The sequence below is a fragment of the Dendroctonus ponderosae genome, unplaced genomic scaffold (assembly GCF_020466585.1).
Source record: "Dendroctonus ponderosae isolate FM_Combo_2020 unplaced genomic scaffold, Dpon_F_20191213v2 Dpon_F_20191213_2, whole genome shotgun sequence".
Taxonomy (NCBI): Eukaryota; Metazoa; Arthropoda; class Insecta; order Coleoptera; family Curculionidae; genus Dendroctonus; species Dendroctonus ponderosae.
Window position 1 is genome coordinate 11,418,090 of NW_026018165.1, and position 18,263 is coordinate 11,436,352.

The 18,263-nt window shown below is 30.8% G+C and overlaps 1 protein-coding gene across 1 annotated transcript in view; it reads left to right on the forward strand.

The window, feature by feature from the left end:
• Positions 1-3,901: 3,901 nt before the first annotated feature.
• Positions 3,902-18,263, forward strand: part of LOC109544638 — a 45,060-nt gene continuing 30,698 nt past the window's right edge. Inside the window, exon 1 of the mRNA XM_019914948.2 lies at positions 3,902-4,085. The gene's annotated coding sequence lies outside the window, so the exon portion shown is untranslated. The remainder of the gene's footprint in view (positions 4,086-18,263) is intronic.

An 18,263-nucleotide genomic window follows, 5' to 3' on the forward strand; every position in this document is an offset into this window, starting at 1 on the left:
TTAAGATCTGAAGGAAAGTTTTTGCATACTGCAATTGTTAAGTAAACTATCTGACAAAAATGACCGTTTGATTGAAAGTTTCATAAAACATGAAGTTCTCAAGTTAGTTAGAACAAGCTTTTTCTTGCAAGAAAAATTGAAACTTGTAGATACTAACAGTAAACGCCACCAAAGAAAGAAAATATTTATTTCAATTTTTATTGGTGCTTGATTAATTTTTGTTTTACTTCCGACTGACTGAATGAAAGGAAATTTAAATTAGAGCGTACTTAATAAAATGGCAAAATAATAAAATGGTTTGTTTTAACACCACTGATTGTAACCGATACATCCATTTTTAATTAAAAAAATTGATAATTGTATCATGTATCTTGTTTAGTCATCGTGAAATCTATAATTTCTAATAATTCTTCAAATATCGTTTACAAGACTTCATCCTAATAGATATTAAGTAATAATGCCCAGAAATTATTCGTATTGACTCTTTAATTGTAACATCTTCACCTCTGCAAGATTATCTTTCGCAAATCATTTGATATTTCTAATGAGTCCAGAAGTATCTACTTGCCCGCACGTTTTTTCTTGAATAGAAAGCAGCGCTTTTTGCGAAAGTTTATTAAACGATCCATTGGCACTATAAGTCGCTTTGTTATACAATTGCTGTAATCTGACTGAATTGATTACAGTAATCGAACAGTTACTTTAAACGCGAAAATTCTGTCCGAACTGCAGGAAACGAAAATTTAATAATGCTTCGCCATTAAATGCAGATTTTGGCTTAAAACGTTTCGCTTAAAGTGGTCGTTATTGATTAAAACCATCATTCGCTAATTTAAAACGTTGCTGATTTTGAACAAGATCATACCAATCTACTGCTCAATTTTTAATTAATTTAGGCGTTTCCAAAAAAACCTTTTTTATCTCTTGTATATTTCTTGTTGTTTATACATATATATCAGATGGAAAATAAAACCTCGATGTTTAAACATGAATAATTTGAATGAGTTAAGATTTGAAATTTGAAATTCAAATCTTCACCCTCAAAGCTTTGAACTGAGCTATATGTATAGCTTTTAAAGCTTTCCATAGAAATTGCTTTGAGGTGAAAGGAAATACAGCTTATGTGATGTATCATTGAATCTGACATTTATTCCAAGGAAAACAAAATAAAAATAAGCTTAAGAAAATATTTGTTCGGTCATTGAGGGGCTTAGAAAAAGATTTAATATTATTATGGTTGTATTATGAGGTGCATTAATGATCTACAAATCGATTGGATAATTCTTTATTTCCAAAAAAAGTTGTAGATATAAAAAGTTGACATCGTATTTTTAGTTTTTTTAACGTTGCTTTGAAAGCCAAAACATTCTATTGGTCAGACCAGTTCCTAAAAAATGGTATTTAAATGTTTTATTGTTGTGGTCACTTCCAACAACAAATAAATACGCAACATATGCGTTCTATCCTTATCTTAGATATTTCTATTTTTCCTAATCAAACACACGTTGATGTAAAATGGTTATCGAAATAATAAAGTATAAAGACGCAAGTTTTGAAATAACAGAATGTTAATATTGGGCTCAATTTGCTAGAAATTGCTGAAACTGATTTGTTCATTCTTAAATGTATGAAGCCAAAAGGTCGGTTTCGTTAATGACACTGTTTTTATGAGTATTTTATTCTATATTATATTGTGCAAAATATACCCTTAAATTTTTTAAACATATGATTACTAACGGGGAAGATTGAGCTATAAGGAAGGTTAGACAAATCTTTACTAACTGAAAAATAGGGAAGAAACAATATTTCTAAGTTCTGGACCGACTGGTAGATTGTCTATTTATCGTTTAACATCTTTTAAAAATAACTTTAAAAATCCTGAAACAAAGTTGTCGTTGTTTTTGTTTGGTACTGAGGATGAATTTGGATTTTAATTTACTACTTTTTAGTCCGTTACCCATAAAAACATCAACAATGTAAGTTTATTACACCTGTCTTATACGTACTACGTATTTATTAATTTTGTTCCACGTTTCTGATAGAATTGCCCATTAAGCTTTCTGAACACGATGCGACAGTGCCTTTTAAAATCCCCGGAACAGAAAAGTGGATTGCGAGCAAATTACTTTATTGACATTTTGGACGAGATCCGATATAGTATATTTTTTCTAAATTAATTTTTTAACCACCTTGAGGGTAGTTTCGTAGATTCAAAAGCCATGTTCAATTATTTTTTTTGCTTAAACAACTAAACAATTATTTAAATTTATTAATATCAAAGCAAAGCTGTTATTCCGGATATACAAAATATTTTGCAAACAGGAGACTAACCACTAGTTGGTTGAAATTGAAAATTTTTTCACTATCAGGGAGTTAACGGACTGCATTTTGATTGTTTAATTGTAAACCCGAGAAAACATCGTTGTTTTGTTTTTACGTTTACGTTTTTTGTTTTGTTAGCGCACCCTGGTAAATTTTAAAAAAGGCAAGCAAAGTAAGTTTATTGATAATATGATAATAATAATAATATTGATTCCTGGTCTGATTTTATGAGAAAAAATTAAAATCAACATAAGGGCAAAACGGTTTCGTTTCAAATTGTACGGCTCTTATTTTTTTATTTATATACCCTGCAAGATATTCTAACCATATTTCGTATACTATTTGCTCTAATTATGGGCCATTAGAATTAAAAACTGGTAATCATGGCTTTTGAATAGCATGGTTTTAAAATAAAAGCGAGATATCAATGTAAAAAAGCAAACAGTCTATGAAAGTATAATGCAACTCTTAATAGAAGTTAGCTCTTACGTTTTTTGACTATCTGCATCAGTTCTGTGACAAATAGCGATTGTTCTTAGGGAGTTCATTTTAGAAAAGTATGACGAAGAGCGAAAAATAAAACGCGTTGCATCAGAGTTAAAAGTTCAAAGTTAACAACAACAGTTAAAGTCAAACAGTAAACAATAGACATGGAGTGGTTTTGTGCAGAAAGTGAAAGTTTAAGACGAGAAATCGTGCCACGCCTCCCAAATATCTAAAGCTTCTCTTTAGAGAAAAACTGGACGACCATGCGCTGCTTCTCCAAGGATGCGATTCTATTGTCTCTTATAGTTTATAGTTTACTTTGAGAGTTCAAAGAGCACAATTAAACAAATTGCAAAATACAAATAGTGAAATGAGCATTGTTCAAACAGCACTTTAAAAAATAAAATGTTTAAGTTTACAACCAATTTTTAACGAAACGCAAATTATTTCAAAGTAATAACAAAGTTAAAATCCGATTTCAAACATTTTTTCAAAAGCCATTTTTCTGTAACAAACGCCAATTTAAAAAAAATTCTAAGAGCATTTGTAACTCTCTTGGCTTCAAGTAGAAAGCTCTCTTGGAAAAAACTTAAAGGTTTCCAGGTTGAACTACAAAAATATCTAAGCAATTATTGAGAAAAAATGCTTTGTGCTCTATTCAAAGTTCAAAAGAAATAACTAAGGGCGCTGCTATTGTACCCAAACAGAATTACTTCTAATTAACTCTTTGGCGCTGAATTGAATATAGTAAAATTAAACTGACTTGGAAGAGAAAGATGTTCTCAATACCATTCAATCGCGTTTCCAAATAATGTTGTTTTTCTCATTTTGTAAGCTCGCATATTTTTTACCAATGCGTTTCGTGTTCTTTAAAAGATACGATATAACGGCAATTGCTGTTTCCAAAACTCCCCGTTCGTTAATAATCAGCACTGCTATTTGACCGGTTGAAAAAATTGTTTAAAAATCCAGGCATAAAATAATTAATATGTATATGAAAAAGCTATGCTTCTAGGTGCTCAGCGTCGGCAGCAGCTCGTGGAGCTCCTGCGCGTTCGATTCAACAGCACGCTGGACGCTGTTGCATCTTCAGTCTTTGGTTGAACAGTTGTACGTCGACGTGCGGAATATTCTGAATTTTATCGCTTTTCAGGACTTTCGAGTATTATCCGGTTTTCCTTTTGAACAATTTTCTCGATATATCTAGAAACTATTTTATTCGGAAGTTGTGTGGTATTCTGTAATAGTTGGAGGCATTTCCAGTTTCATCGATACTGGTGAGAGGAAAGATTGACTCGTTTAGCGAACATTACAGGACAATTGTTGCTTCATATACACAAGCTGATAATTTATTCAGACTTAATTTGAGCGATACCAAGCAAAATCGACTTATTTGCTGTACGTAAATTTCGACTTGTTTACCCTGCAAATTCCTTGAACAGCTTTTTCAATACTCTGAAAAATGTTGGCTAGTTGCTACTTTCTGTGTGTAGTTCAGCCTAAAACGCCACATGTAGAATTAAAATTGCAATCAAATTTTATGCCAGATAAAACTCCAATTCCAGTAATACTTATATAATCAGCAATACAATATACACAACAGGAGTTAAATCTCAATTTAGTACGTTTTGCGACTATAAATGAGAAAGAACCAGCTGAACCTGATACTTTTAAATGAATTGACCAGCCACTCTACAGTAAATCAGCTTGATGAAATAATCTGTTGGCACCTCCATTGCGTTAATTTACGATTCTACTCTGAGTTTTCCACTGTAAAGTATGAAATATACAAAGTCGATGTTGGCGGATTATTTGGTATCAAAGTTGTATAAAGAATTTTAGGAAATTTCAGGTATTTTATACTGCGGATAATTCGGTGTTCGAGTTAGAGTTGTGTTAGATTGAAATTATAAGCCGATAAATTGTACATAATCTATTATTTGTAACTGAAAAAACGAAAATAGTTTTTGACTAAGTGAAGCTCGAAAACCATTATTCTGTCACCTTCCTGCAAGGTCTTTTAAACATCTACAATGCAATTAGTACTCGCAATAACTTTTTTTCCAGTTTACTCATTGGCATTTTTCAGCTACCGAATTCTGCTTTCAGAATATTTAACAGCAACCAACTAAATTTAAGAAAGTCGATTACACAGTAATGCAAAGTTTCAGAAAATTGACTTGTCAGCTCTCATGTAATTCATTTTAATGCGTATTTCACTAGTTATACGGTTTTTTCAGACTATCCTGGAAGAACCAGTTGATTTTCTCAATTATGTTGACTTTTTAATAATTGTTCTGTAACTCGCAATATAAGTCGTTTCTTTGTAGAATATTCAAATAGTATGAGTCTCTTTTTATATATTTTTTTGCTTAATATACAACAGTTCGGTTGCTAAATATATTTTTGGAATTTAAACTAAATTAGTAATAGAACAATTTTTAACAAAATGCAAACCTAAATAGCATAATTTAAATTTTGAGACTACCTTTCGTTTTTTAGTAATGTAATAAGTAAATTTAACATTTCTTTAAGAATAGTTTGCTTCGTTAATTACTTAGTTTAATATATTTTTGAAGAACATTTATCTACAGTCGTTTCTGTATTATAAATGTATGTATAAATTGGAGTTTTAAGTGAAAGGTACCTTTTAATAATTTATGCATCCGCTGAGCTTTGATACTTATTTTGATGCTGGTTAAATGTGTATAGGTACTTAAATTACACATATATTAAATATGTTTGCTGGTGACTTCAATGATATATCCCTAATTCCTGGAATTATTTTTCAGACTTTTGCTTTCCTTTTCTTTCGGTTATTGCTTATGCACCTTTTATCATGATAAGTGCTTCAACATGTCATCTCTTAAAGAAATTCAGTTTCTTTTAACATTACATATAACGGTAATAAATAAAAATCTGTCTTGAAGCATATATGTTATAATGTTGCTGAATATGTTAAATTTGTAAACCAATTTAACTCATTCAATTCAACCTAACGAAAAGTATTGAGCGTTCACACTTTCCATTTATTCCATTATTTATTAAAATAGGAATGACAATGTTTTCAAAAAGTTTTGGGTTAAATCTTGGGTTATTTTCTTCTTTTTATCATAAACCAGCTGTGGTTTCAGTTACTTGAGAAAAACCCTGCTGGTTCTCCGTTTTGTCTCACTCGCTATTTGTATAAATCAAAATTATTATTTTTACATGAAACTATATATCTTTCTTATTTAAGAGCTCCGCAGTAAATCACTGAAATCAGATGAAATAGTGTGTTTACACTTCCATTGTCTTAATATACAATGCTGTTTCGCATTTTAAATCGCAAAACTTAATTTATTTAGAAGTTTACGGTTAAAACAATATCTCAATTTTAGACAATAGGGGCTGCAATTTTTTTTTTTAAATTACGTTGCCTAAGAGCAAAATGACTCTGAATCTCTGTAAATTTTACATTTAAATAGGAATAATTATCAGTGGAAAATTGTCGTAGGTAAAACCACAAAGTTTAATAGTTCTAAGCAATGCGAAAGAAAATAGCCTTAAATTAAGCAGCTATTAAATGCGGGAGACACACTGCAAGAAAACCGCTCTTAGAAATTCAATCGTTAAACAAAGTGCATTATCCTAATTAATAATACGAGTGGGATCCGATACGGAAGCCTATTTAATAGACACAAGAATTCAGGATGAACCGTATCATCAATGGGACTCAAATCTGTGTCGGGTTCGGGGCTCCCAGCCATAAAAACGGCTATGGAAGCCACAACATAAAATGAGCATGGGGAATTAAATCTGAAAAACGTTAGGAATGGAAATATCCGACGCCGTAATATTTGGATCCAATTAACAACCAATAATAAACCACATTGAAAATGTATAGACGGATTATAGGTGTTGTTGCTAAGTCTAATTAAATCTAATTTATTGATTGTTTTGGTCGAGCAAACCATCTGGCCATAACACAGCCATTTATTTCCAATAGCAATTAAGATCAGTCTTTTATGAAAGTTGTGCCTTTTCACATGGCGAAAATTCGGTATTTTTTCTACAACCCAAAGTGTTTCACATGTTATCATGGAATTATCAAATTACGATTCGTATTTGCTCTTTTGTAGATGAGGTTTAACATTTGTTATTGAAGTGAATTATATAGATATATAATTTTTTTATGTTTTGCAGCCCTTAAAAATAATGTAGTGTAAGTCTTAGTGAAAAAAAAAACTTACATTTCATTTTCTCATAATTAACATAAATGATTCAAAAGCTATAAATTGTGAGTGTACAAGAGAAGGGACGAAGTCGGAAAATTTACAGTTTTTAGTTTGTAATGCCTACATACGGTAAATTCAATATTTTTATCGGGAATAAATTAACAACTATGAAAATGTATAAACTATTATTATAAACCCACCAGATGTAAAATATTTTATTTTATAATTTCAAGAAAATTGTCAAAATAATTTTTGATGGATTTGGTCACTTTCTTTTGTTTACCAACCATATATTGCATCTGATATAATGTTTGCAGGCGCTTGAGAAAAAGCTTCATTTCATTAACTATAATAGCCTTTTAAGAAATAGTCTAAACAGTTCGTTTCAGTCATTAATAATACAAAGCACGATTATTATTTATACATGAAACGTATAACCTTTTTATTAAAGAGCTCTACAGTAAATCAACCTAATGGACGTTTGTCTGCACTTCAATTGTCTTAATATACGATGCTATTTCGCATTTTCCAGTGCAAAGCATAAAGTAAGCGCAAACACGATTAAAATAACATCTTTAGTTACGACAATAGACGGTGCAGAATATTTTAATTTAACATTGCCGTAGACAAAGACAACTATTTTGAAATATTTCAAAAACTATTGAATGCTTACATTGTACTAAATTATATACTTAAGCGATTATATGTTTTGTTCAACCGAAGCTTGAAAATCATGTTCCTGTAGCGAAAGCACTTTATGCATTTATAATACGGAAATGTGGAAATTCCATTCCGGAAGTCAAGCCAAGTCAAGTCTGTATAACCATTTGTCTGTTACTGTTTTATTTTAAGCATTATATTCCATACATTTAAGTAAATACATTAAATTTAGAATAGATCTAATTACTGATCTAAAAATAATCGAATTTCAATTGTCATTCAAGCAAACTTTCCTGAATTTTCTTGGACAATCAATCTTTCAGCTTAGAGTTAAATCTTGTTCAATCTGCAACAGTTATGATTTTGCAATGTTTTTTGCCTAATTTGCTTTATTAACTAGAATTACACAATAACATAATGGTACCTAAATGTAAAACAAAACATGAATTTTCGAAAAACCGGGCATTAATCTTCCTTCACTTTCATGAACGTTAATATTTAACATTTCTAGGGAGACCTAAATTGGTCTCTTTTTGGGACTTTTATATATATATTTTATATATACATATTATAAAAAAACTGAATATTGGGTTTTGCCCTCCGAATTTGCATACTGTGGTTGGAAACCGATTAATTTTGTTTTTGAAATTGTTTCTTTTCTGAATAAATATGTTCTTTTTGTCCTCAGTTTTATACAATTTAGTGAGATATTTCGCCTTTATTAGTTCGCTATATTGGTGTAACGTGAAATTTGTTAGTGCAATCTGAGAATTATCTTTTCTCTTATGTTCGAAAAATCGGAATCGTTTGGATCTGAAAGGTACTAGCCTTAATAATTCTCTTTCGACCTACAACAAATGTTTACCACCTTTTTTGAATAATAATGTCTCCTGAATTTTACTAAACATTTTACTATAAATACAATTAGGCGTATACTAAACTAAATTGAAAAGTAATACGCCCAACTGTACCTGTACAAAATCTGTATTTTACCATGCATTTATGACTAAATAATGAAAACTGTTTTTAATTGCCAGTATCGTTACACAAATCAATATCAAAAATTATTTTTATCTTTAATGCAAGTATTTCAATGCTACCCGATCAGGCTATTTTTATGTGTACTTGTTTTTATTCCTGTTTTACCTCAGTTTTTAAAAGCAAACTGAAACTGATCTGATATTGATTCAGTCTCAAATTAACCCCATGAACCAACACATTAAACAGTAGAAAGCTTGCTTTACCCTGTAATCTGTCACTGCCTAAAGCATGGAAACTTTATAATAGTATTGGCCCTTTACAAAAGGTAAACAAATTACATTTTCCAAACATCCTGAAATGACAATAAGTAAATATTTGGCGTTTGTAAAGTGGTATAAAATGTGATTCTGTCTATTCTAATGAGTAATTCTGTCTATTCTGTAACAATTCTCGTTAATAAGGTTAATCAACTTTTCCAATTCGATCAGTTCAGTAAATGAGATTTAAAAATACCGACAATTTATTACCGATACACTCTGTGTAGTTGAGCTATCAAATCCCGACTATCAATTAAAAATCCACAGGAAATTTCCTAGCGATAAAATCACCTATAAAACTGCAGAAACCAATTCTTGGTTTATTTAGGTTCAATTCGCCTAACTACTGCTTAATTGTAATGTATGAATAACCATGAAATATTTGAGGTTTACCATCGCAGACAAATAATTCAAATTCGTCTGCTCTGCTGCTATCTGATTTGCACATTTATTATTTAAAACAAGCATTTAATATTTTGATGTAGGTATACAAAAAATCAAGGTTCTTGAAAGTGTAATAAATACACTCAAAGCTATCAAAATATACAAACATTATGTTACACATTCATTTGCCCGTTCCAATTACTAACAGACGAATGTGTTTTTTTTATTCAATCGAATCTTACTTTGCGAGTATTATTGCGTTCGACTGCGTCTTATTATATAAAGCTCAGAAAAATTGGCACTTTAAATCACATTGACGCGAAATCGTTTACATACATATTTTTGTTTTTTTTTTTTTAGTTTTTTAAACAGGTCAAATTTATTCGTTCATATTTTTAAACTAGCTGCTGCCTATCTAATACTATGTGGGAACAGTTAAAACTTGAAAATAGACCCTTATTCAAATATTAATATTTTATGCACCAGGGTAGATTCGGCTGCTGATATATTGTTCCTAAGCCTTTCAATGTTGAAATAGAACATATGTACTGGGTGTTCTTAAAATATGTACTAAGTTGCCTTATTTCTTTAAATTGCTGTAAAAATTATAAAATGCTGACATTTGTTCGGTTTTTCAGCAAGTTTACTAGATATTTTAAATATTATCCGGCGTAGAGTCTTACACTTAGCAAAACTTTTTTTGTATTTTTGTGCTAAAATGTGTAAGAATTTCTGAAGGTTAATTATATCTGAATTTTTAATTGTCTATCCGACTGATTGCATCATAAGAACATTTAAGATATCTAGATATCAGTACTACTTTTTGGTGCGTTTTATTTTCCCGTTCTCTAGTAAATTTAGTTTAGTTGGGATTTTAGCGCGGTTTAGCCTGCAAATTTTTGAGAAAAAGTATCAAACGGCAAATAATTATAACGAAGTTTTTCGTTGTTAACTTGATAACACTGGATGTTTCTAGCTGTGCTTCTTACTTTTTATTTTTCGAAATGCACCCTGCGTCTCTTATTATTTCGGCACCACAAACCGAATACTTAAAACAGTGCTCTTTGTTTGTTTTCCGGAGTATATTTTCCGTTTGATTTGAAATTGACTGAAAATAGTTTCTACCTTCAAGGGTACGCACATGCCATTTTTCGAAGAAACATTTTGGTTACTTAAAACGACTTTAAAATTATGAAGGCCGTTTTTATAATAAGCTTGCGTGCTTTGATGTCGGTCTTTTGCAGTAATTTTCTTTTGTTTCCGATCTTTTTCCAAGAGACTTGCAACTTGAAAGGACCTGTCTGAAAAATAATAGCTAGTTCGTGACATTCACTTTTCAAAAATGCTTGTGACACACTTTGAGTTATGATCGCATTACTGCTATCTGAGCGTTTCAGATGAAGGATAAAGTTTATTAACTAGCGACTTTTAAGTTTGAGTCGAAAAGGTCGGATTTTAGTTAACCCCTGCCAACATGCCGGTAAAGGTTTATTTCGGAATCTCAGCTGTTTAGATGTTGTAAAGAATAGGGGATATCTAAGATTTTTGAGGAATTTTTGCTTCCGAAGTTCTTATGATGGGGATTGCTTTATTTAGAGGGACATATAACTTTTTATGTTTTGTTGAAAAACTTGTTGCAAGCTTCCGGAATTTAGTCTGCTAATTGAAGAGCTTTTCTAATTATGAGATTAGTCGCTTATGCCAGACTGTCGAAATCTTCTATGTCCAAACTAATGACTACCGTAAAATTCTTTCGTTGGAGTCTTAGCTTCACTTATTATAAAATATTATGAGAATTAATTAAGTTATCACATACGTGATGTTTAATTATATGGGACATTAAGCTTTAGATTATCCCGGAATTTTGAACGAGAAATTCATTTATGGTGTCGTATAAAAGTCTACCTTATTTTCTTCCAAAGAAACTGTATTGTAGTTTTAGTATATTTTGACGCGCAGTCGGGGATTATTTAAGCATATTTAATTCAAAATTTAAAAATTATATTCAAATACAAAGACATTTTATAACTATTAATTTCTGATTAATTAGTAAAGATTGTGCGTAAAGTTCTCGCAACTCATGAGGATTCGAGTCGAGACCGACTTTGTTATGCATATAATACCTTTTCGGACATCTCATGAATAACTTGCGTTTACTTATTGTTTTTAGGGTTTAATTTACCATTTAATTTTTCCGCAATTCGTCATATCTACTAACTAACTAACTCGGGTTTACTGATCTAATAAAACATGCGAAAAGCTTATAATTATCCATGAAGATCGATGAATACGGTATATTTGTAATATTTTAATTAGATACCTTATCTAGGTACAACACATGTTGCATTAATGACACTTAAAATGTTGATGTGATAAAAAAGATTACTAATTCTGGCTGGCACATTGAAAAGTTGCAGAAGCAATCAAAATGTAAAAACAGTGTATGACTAAAATTGATTGACGTAGTTCTATCCGTAACAGTTCAATAAGACTCACGTTAGTACTTCTATCATGTTATGGGTTATGGGGCAGCTGATTTTGGCCACTACAGATTTGAAAATGGCAAATTTAATCACCGCCTTCAAATGATATATTTTTTCATATTGCTGGATCAAAGCTTTGATTATTTTTCTTGAGAAAGATTAATTTTTCGATTCATCTTACATCGATTTAAACTCAGGCTTCGAACAAATGGGTTCCATTGTCTATTTATAATCGATTGATCTTTCAGAAATTCGATTGTTTAAGTGAAAAGCTAGTGTTAACTATTTTGACTGCAATTGAACTTTATGCCATCGATAAAGCTATTCCCAATAGCAAACATTTTAATTTAGCCGCATAGTTGGAAAGAGAGAGACGCACACAATGTTCAAATGTGCAACAAACTAAAACGAGAATTGAATCGAATGAGCTGCATATTTGAGCCAGTTAATAAAGCCTTCCACAATATTGATTTTATAATCGGCAAGCACTCCAACATAAATTGTATAAACATTATGAGGTCTGCCGATATACATAGATATTTGTTTATGTTAAACTTGTTCTGTTTATTTCTTTTTACCTTTAGGATTACATTCAGTCTACCGGCGCATTATAGGTTGCCATCGTAAACGAGTTAATTATAAGGCAGTGTCAGACTTGCCCAATCGGAAATGTTTCTAATTAATGGGCTCTTTTCTTTTAGAAAAACACTATTTAATTTTTATTTTTGGGTCCCATATTTTTTATACTAGAAAATATGCTATGGGAAACATTAGAGCCGACGATATTGATAATAAAACAGCTTATAGTAAAGAAGGAAATGGTAGGTACAGTTTAACAAAAGAAAGTTTCTGCTAAAATGTTGAAATTTTAACTTACTAAAAATCTATATACATACACCAAAAGTTTTTTCAGATTTACAATGACAAAATCGATGTCTAGCGAAGGTAATATTGAAAATTGAAGCACTTCTCGACTGGTTTCTATCTCAATTTGCTTCTCAAGTTTCACCTTCAATTTTTTCCCCAATTGTAATTATTTTTTAAATTCTTTCACAATACAATTGAACTTAGACCCTGTCGGAACAACCAATCCGTAATTTCGTGTTTCTTAAATGTGTTAATAATTGCACGGTTATGTTGTCCCCTAGCAAGATTTTAATAGTATTTTTTACGTTTAGAACCAAGTTACTCCTCTTGCATTTACTCTGAGAACATCGGTTAATCAATCAATCAATCAATCATCAAAGATCGTTGAAAATAATTTCAATCTGATTTCTGTTGTTCCGGTAACTATTTTTATTTACATAAATTGGCAATATTAGTTCCATATTGTAATAGAAATACAAAATACAATAGAAATACACTTTTTAGTTTAAATTTGAGGGCCGTATTAAGGTAAAATTTTTGGACTTTAAGTTTGATTTAGAAATGGCCAATTATATCCTTTTTACTCCATTATTATCGCCTTACTTTAAATATCTCAACTAGGTTGTTATAAAATATATATTTTTTTCAATATCGATACACATACAATGCATAGATAATTATTCTAGTTAATAAAGCATTAAAAATACCAAGTTTTGTACCATTCATATTATTCCACACGTGACAAAACACTCTGTACATGTTTCTGATTATAATATTAGGAAGATACTGTTAACTTTACCATGCTCTCGAAATTGCCTATTAAAAAGCAATAAAATAAGCTGTTTCTGTTGTAAAGGATAAAGGTTAATAATTAACAAGGAAACAATTTTCTTTGATTCGTTTCGGGAACACGTGTAAATTATTAATGCTAAATATAATTGAGATTGTACATGAAGTTGAGGTTTACTAACTGAACTCCTACCTAAACTGTTGTCACGATCTCAATATTTGGATTTTTACTATTCAAAAAACAATTATTAATTACAATATTCACCTTACCTTTATAATTTTTTTAATTACTGGCTAATTATTGATTATGTGAATTAATTATGATTTTGATCTGTTCCTGCACATTTTTTTGGTGCATAGGTTACTGTGACAGACGAAACTCTGTTCTGGACAATATCAACTGGCTACATTCAACTGCCTTGATTGCGTATAAATTGTCTAACTTTAGAGTTAATATGATTTTATTCAATTCATTAAAACTTTTTAGATAGAGCGATGTGAGAACTGATTTTCTCCAAACAAACTTTTTCAGGCATGTCGTAACGTAGGTACGTAACGTCTAAATAGATAATGGTAAACTTTATAATACCAGTACGTACAAAGTTAAAGCTGATATTTTAAAGTTGGAGGAGCCAACTTTTAAGAATTCATGTTTCTAAAACGGTTAAAACTATCTGAATAATGATTAGGTTTTCTAGATACACCTTAAGAAATTTTGAAGTATTAAGGAATTCAATGCAATAAATTGATAAATGCTTCTGAATATTTGAAAAATATGACTAAAAGGTTTAGGCAGAAATTTGGAGGTTTTTACAATAAAGGACCAATCTCTCAGTGTTATCACAACATTATTCTCTCAGCATTACAAAATGATCATAAAACAGTTAATTTGAAAAACTGTTTTTAAAATAGTACTACAACGTTGAATCTTGAATATCATGTTGTGGACCTAAACGGTAGCACAATGAGACGTACGGATAATTACTCATGAGCCATTCGAAGAAAATTTGTCAAGTCAAGTCCATATTGCAATCGTGTGAACAAACATATTATTTGCTCCTAACATCCAATGAAACTATTTATAGTAGTAGCCGCTAGGCCTCCATCATCTAGCCCAAAGTGGTCAACCAAAGTCTTTTGGCACAGGCACCTCTTTTCATGTTCAAAACTTTCCCATGGGGTCAGACCCATAGGCAAAAGTAAAAAACGTGAATAACAGCAAAATTCTAATAGTAAATCGTGAAGTAAAAATAAAATATAAATGGAACATTTTGTTTAGGATATATTTATTGAAGTTATAACTTTTGTTGTAAAATACAAAATATATTAATGGCTTGAATGAACCTGACGGCATGTTATGATTGTATTTATGTCCGGCTCACTGTATGTGAGTAGCACCCGCTAATCCCCATGAGTAGGAATTTCTAGTCGGTTTGTTCTTTTTGTGACGAAACCCATAACGGCACTGCATCCACTTTCCACCAAATAGGAAGGCGTAAAAGCAATCAAAAAGTAAAAACCGTTATATTTCATAATTTTATATTAAACTTTGAGAGGACCTCCTGACGTTGTTCAGGAACCTCAAATTCGATTTCAGCTTCCCAAGGAGCTCTTGAATGATCTTAGGGACCGCTTCGGGTCCCACCAAACAGGCATTTCTAGGAGGAAATGATAAATTTTAATGAACACATTGTGCACTTTTGTCAGCTAACGGTGACGAATTATTTGATGCATTGGTAAATATCATTGCCTATACAATCTGCATCTTTTCCTTCATTGTGACTATGCTTGGTAAACCTAAATAACTAATTAAATACTTAAATTGGGTTCGGTCCTGTGTGCTCCGTTAAATGGAAAATTACGAAGCACGTTGTTCTTGAACTTAATATATTAGAACGTATATTTTTACAAATTATATTTATCGAAGAAAAAAGCAACGGGCTGATTCGGTTTGAAGGTTTTAAGTGTATGACGAGCACAAACCGTAAATATTTAGAGAAAAGTATATAAATCTTTCGAATATTGTAAATAACATTAATTTTTCCTTTAATTTATTGAAAGTATTTACTTTGTGGTGCCGTTGCGATTCTCGTGCTTTTATGTCTTGTCACGGCTATTTTTAATTCGATACAGCTTCAGAAATTGTTACTGTTTCTAAAAGTACAAAAATACTGGGCTGTTTCAATCTTAAGTGAGACACTGTATTTTATCTCCTTTAGATCTCTATTTTGCTTTTGGCCGGAAACATATTGGAATAGCACATACCAGATTACCTTATGGAGGAGCCGCCAGTGAATAAACTCACAAAAAAACTGTTAATACATCATCTTTCCAACAGAAAACTTTAATTTACTTTATGTTTATATATTAGCAACGGGATATCAATGATCCACAAATAAAAACCTTTGCAATCAACACAAACATTTTTTCTTTTGCATAAGTAGACTTTACATGTTCTTATAAAGCATTTTATGTATTTAGAAACTGAATACAAGACGGATGTTAATGCTGTTTTCATCGATTGCCGCTGGGGGTTTATGCCATTGATACGAAAGCATTTTTCAGCTCCATGGAAAATATGAATACTGACTCTCCTATTGATTCGTTAAACGCATTTAAACATACATATGGAATAACGTCCATTTACAACTCAAACCAGGTCAAAAATAAACATTTATTCAAAGAGATATTTTATGGCAGAACAACGTAAATTTTTATTCAAAACAATTTGGCGAAGTTAGAATAGCTGAAACAATATATTCAGATTAGTTAACACGAATATTATTGGGTTTCAGTTAATAGCGATTTTTTATGATTTTAATCAATATACTTCAAATTTATAAATGATCAAGTCGTAATAATTTATCCTTTTATTTAATCTTCTAGTAGAGCGACTACATGGTTTTCTTTGTATACTTGTTCGAAATAACTTCGTATTTTTGTTCGGCAAATAACGATAGAAATCGAAACCGACAACTTGACGATTACATGTGAACCCTTTGAAATAATGTGAGAAGGGAACAGACATGGAAAGGGTATTTTGCACATCAACGGGCTTTTCAACTACAAAGAACGATCTCTGATGCGGGCACAATGAAATTTGTTGGCTTGGAGAGTGTGGATTATATATGCACGTTCCATTTGCTATAAGCCGAGGAAATACAAAGACTATATGATATAAATCAAAAATACATGTTTACTAATGCTTAGCGGTACCTACAGACTTACACAGTTTTGCTTTGCAAGTTTTTGTTAAAGAATATATTTTTTTTTTGACATGAATTTACTTGATATAATTTAAACAAATTAAATCGAGTTATGTGATTTTATCCGACTTTTATACAGGCTTTAAAGAGTGTAAGTAATTAAAACGAACAAAATGCTTTTATTTGTCAAATGCTTATTTCTTTTAAAAAATCGCCATTACAAGACTAATAAATTATTGAGTGTGTACGTATGTACCTTTCGGACAGAACTTAGTGGGGGTGCAGAAAATTATAAGCTGACGCGCATAATTGGGTAGTTAATGTCTACCTAACTCTCATTTAAATAAATATTAAAAATTAAACAGGATCTTTTAGGGTTTAAATTCTTATAATTTTGATTAGATTCGTAAAATAAATACGTCTTTATTTTACGAGACTAAGCACAATTATTAGAATTTAAATATTGTACTAATTAAAGACGCCATTAGTTTATAGTAGCCTGTATGAAGGAACCAACTAAAGGGTCTTCATAGTCGAATTGCTTAGACATGACCTTCTTGTATACCGGTAATGATTTCTGTGTTGTCAGTCACCTTATGAATTAAATAAGATAATTTTATGGCTCAAATTTAAGAAAGAAATGGTTCCAAACTAAATCATAGTTTAAAACCCCTTTGAAAAGATCTGTTCGACCGGATTGCAAACAATTATCGAAAATAATTTCTGTGTGCTTTTGAGCTGAGCTCATAATTTAGCTCGCCATTAAACTTTAAAATTGAAGATCTTTTAGCGGAAATATTTTGCGTAACTTGTAAAGAGAAAACTGACTCAATTGACAAAAGATGCACGAATATTCAAATTGCATTTTGCTGTGGCTCTGATGCAACAAAATATGAAAATGCAATTTATTGTGCTTTCGCACAATATATTTTACATAGAGAGCAATGTCAACTAGAGCGCGTAGTTTACTTAACAAGTGCTGTTTTCGGCGATGGTAAATATGTATTTTAATATTCCAAATGGATTTGCTGCAACAAAAAATTTTCATTCAAAACAAACCAATTATGTGGCTCTGTTAAGTCTAGTCTATGTCAATAAAAACATCATTGTTATTTCTAAAAGCTAGACAAATTTTCATTTTTCTTGTTTTTTAACATATTGGGTTACAATATTTCATTCAAAGGAAAAAAAGACGACCAGCATTGAAGTGAAATCATAGTGTTCTCAAAGAGCCCCATTTATTATTCGATAATGCTTTTACTGGAGGTAATACAAGAAGTGCTTTAAAAAACATATCATATATTTATGAAAGCTTATAATCTATAATTCTATAGAATAAGTTTAAATTGAATTGCTTAGTTTTTTAGTACAGCGTATTTACGGAGAGCATAAATATGCATTTTATTATTATTAGTAAAATATTCAATTATTACTTTCATCCATTTCTAAATATAGTTGGGACACTTCCTGAAAATATTTATTCTTTTACTTTTATTCAAATTGGTGTCTTTTTCGGGTTCTTAGCTTTTTTTAGCCGGTTATTAGTTAGTG